Genomic DNA, 3,759 nt, shown 5'->3' on the forward strand with positions numbered 1-3,759 from the left:
CCTTGCTTCGAACAGATACCAGTAACGATCACAAACAGTCTTCCATGATCCACCGTAAAAGACCTCCACTCTTCCTTAAGTATTGTTTGATCCATTTATAAGACATACGTCTATATAGAAAAATGCATTTAATAGCATATCATCTCGAGTGATTCAGTGGGTTACGCAGAAAGAGCCGAAGAATCAATTTTGTTTTAATAAAACAGATCTATTGCCCCTTGTTTTATTTGGAAATTCAATAACTCCAAATCACACCGTATTTTATTTATTTATTTATTAGTCTTTTTTTAGTAGGTTGGCTCCATCAGTAGTTAAATACTGTTTTCCGTGGAGGGCATACAACATAAATACAACATATTGGTGTAAACAATCCAAATCGAAACAAAATTAATTCAGTTACAACATTTTCGAACAAAAGAAAACAAAAACAACACAATGGACCAGTTCAATGATTTAAATTATTATAACCCCAAAACAAAAGAGTAAATGAAGAATTTGATGGCGCATTTCTTAAAACTGACTCCTGTATTGATCTTGAAACTGTGATAACTCACGGGGGCGTCGCTAGACTTTATCTTGGGGAGGGGGGTTGAACCGATTTTCAGACTGCCGACAGGCTAGGAGTCTCTGTGAGAGTGTGTTTCTTTTATATGTGAATTAAATCTTCATGGATAAAGCAGGAAATAATAAATAGGTTGGTACAGTTTTTGAAAAGTCGGACAAAGCATGGAAAAGTTTCGCTTTGAAGTTCAGGTTTCATATCAATATTGGGAATGTAATTGAACGTGACTAGACACTAGGCCTTTACGCACTTGCGAGATCCTAGTCTGAGTTATGGTGCATGTAGGTATTGAATTCATCTACTGTTTGATAAATAATTTGATAAATGTGTACGAAGAAGCCAATGTGAAGACTTGGCGAAAGGCTATGTATCATTGAGAAATATCAAATTCAAGACCTAATATTTGAAAAATGCATATTTCCTAATTCTTTTTATGGTGGAACAGCTATAAATTTACAAAGTTTGTATACACAATGTTTCCTGGACGAAACATGTAACAGAAAACGAGGGTCTTTAGAATATGTATATACCCACTAAATGCGAAAGTGCACCAAGTAAGACATACTGACTGCATTCATGGGGCATTCAGAAATTATGATCATTAGGGATCCCTGCTTTCAAAACAAATTGAAATACATTTTTCCCGATTTCTTGGTAATTGTTGTTGTTACGCTTCTCTGACATTTCTATTTCTGTTAGAAACTGTGAATCGTTTGTTCTCTTTTAAAGGGGCATGTTCCCCGTATTCCAGAGGGCGCTCTAAATACGTACGCGCTGGAGGACGGCGCTATAGCTGCCTATTGACACCAACATAATACGGCTATTACGCAGATGGCATGTTCCGATAACTACACTGGCGGGAACGTGCCCCTTTAACGTTTCCACTGTACTTGAAGAAAAAAAATGCTACATACTATGACTGGTATTCTTTGCTTATATAGACTTGGCCATTTCTAATAAGCTCTCGAATTTCCTACCTTATGCGCAACGTATGGGCAATATTGTAAGCCGGACCATTTCGTCTACATCTCTAGCTACAATCGGCATGATCAGGGCCCCGTTGCATAAAAATTACCATTGATAGTAACTTTGCCATCAATGGCATCTACCATGGTAACAGGGCTCAACAGCCAATCAAAATCAAGATTTCCATGGTAGTAACCATTGATGGCATAGTTACCATCAATGCTAACTTTAGTGCAACGGGGCCCAGGAATCCTTTAGACATTTGGTAAAGAGCCGTTCAATTTGGTAGATGATGTGATTTCGTACCACATATAGAAAATAGAACAGCACCCTCGCAGAGCTAGCCTGACTGGTAACCAAGGGCTGCAAGTAGCTACGTTCATTCAGCTGCAGCGTAATGAAAAACCAAGGCAAGAAGATCTATTAGGGTTATGGTGATGCTGGGCACTCTATCTGCAGACGAATCTGAGTCGCTATAGCTGTTTCCAGTGTTCAGGTTTTCAGGTTTTACTGTCATCTACCCTATTATTCAAGACTTCCGCATCGTAATACAGTGAGTTACATGCCAACATACTTCTCAGGTGCTCCACTCTTTTAGCCCAAACATGTGCTGCCAAAGATTTGTTCGTCTTTTTTAAAGTAATCCAGCTGTCTTTTACAGAACGTAACTATCGTCGATTATGTTTCAATGTAAACAAATAACGTTGCTCTTTTATGGTTAAAACATCATGGGGATCCAATAGATTCGATGTTACCTTTTTGACTATGTAGTAAGTGACAGGGGATATCCCTCCCATGCCCAAACGTGTTGGTTGATGATGTAGTGCTGGTTTGCACGTTTATCTACAGTGTTATTTGTACATTGTAGGGGTAAACTACTTTTTCCTTTTTCTGCTATCTCTCTGTATATAGTTTATGAATTATACATAAATATATACACACAATCATTGCGGATCCAATAAATTCGCTGTAACCTTTTGACTATGTAATAAGTGACAGGGAATATCCCTCCCATGCCCAGCCGTGTTGGTTGATGATGTAGTGCTGGTTTGCACGTTTATCTACAGTGTTATCTGTACATTGTAGGGGTAAACTACTTTTTCCTTTTTCTGCTTTCTCTCTGTCTATAGTTTATGAATTATACAAAAAAATATACACACATAATGATAACGGCGTGAGGTTGTTGGCGCTTTTCGACGCTGTAAACCGTTTTACTTCCGCCTCTTGAAACCCATGCTTGTGAGAAAAGGCTCGGACCAGCCATATAGCTGTGTCCCAAAGGGTTCATATTTGGAGAAATGCTGATTTGGCAGGGGAAAAAAACGATGTTTGTGTATGTATGTGAAAGGGTCTTTAGAGACGTGTATCAATTATATTAGACATGATTATTTACGTCTGTGGCCGACCTTTATCGTCATCATCCGAAAGACATGAATCAGTTTCGAACCTGGGGTACGCCTGAATTAATTAGAAGGTGAAGACAGAGCTATAGCTGACCCGAGTGAACGTATCGCTAGACCAACTCACATTTCCCATGTCATTCACAGTACGGTGAGGTATCCACGATACATCTTATGTTATAAAAATATGAATTAAAAAGCAGTGACTTGTCAAAGTTTGGTATTTATTTGAAGTTCGTTATCCCATCGACCATACGTTGGATACTTCTGAATGAGTTATGTCCGTCACCCATTATTCCATAGTGCATATCCGCACACTCTATCATGTCTGGTTTCTGAATGATTTTTTTTTTTTTAATTCCCCACATTCTTCTCGATTTCTGAATGAAATTTCTTCCATGTATTCACTAGTGCAGAAACTGACTTATTCAATTCAAATAATCTCCCCCAACGCTATCTCAACCTACTTGTTGCAAGTCGAAGATTACGTGAATTTCGCATGCTGAATTTGTACACCTGGCAAGGTGTACAAGGCTGGTATTTCTTAAATTAAAACCGGGCAGATTCTAGACTGATTATTCATTGGCTATCCTCCTCTTGAAATATACCCGGGAGTCAGCATGTGTGATTGGGTTTTAACTGGCGTGTATCGATTAGGCGATTAAAAAAAAATGTTTAGCGTCCCAGCCCGCCTCCTTTTTTTTGTTTAATCTTTTTTTTTTTGATTTTTTTTTTTTGATTTCTTTTTTTTTTGTTTAAAGAAAAAAAACATGAAAACACTGCTAAAATGGTCTATTTCTGATTTTAAAAAAAAAAAAAAAAAATTGTCGG

This window comes from Strongylocentrotus purpuratus, unplaced genomic scaffold, assembly GCF_000002235.5.
Source record: "Strongylocentrotus purpuratus isolate Spur 01 unplaced genomic scaffold, Spur_5.0 spur5_scaffold_3, whole genome shotgun sequence".
Classification (NCBI taxonomy): Eukaryota; Metazoa; Echinodermata; class Echinoidea; order Camarodonta; family Strongylocentrotidae; genus Strongylocentrotus; species Strongylocentrotus purpuratus.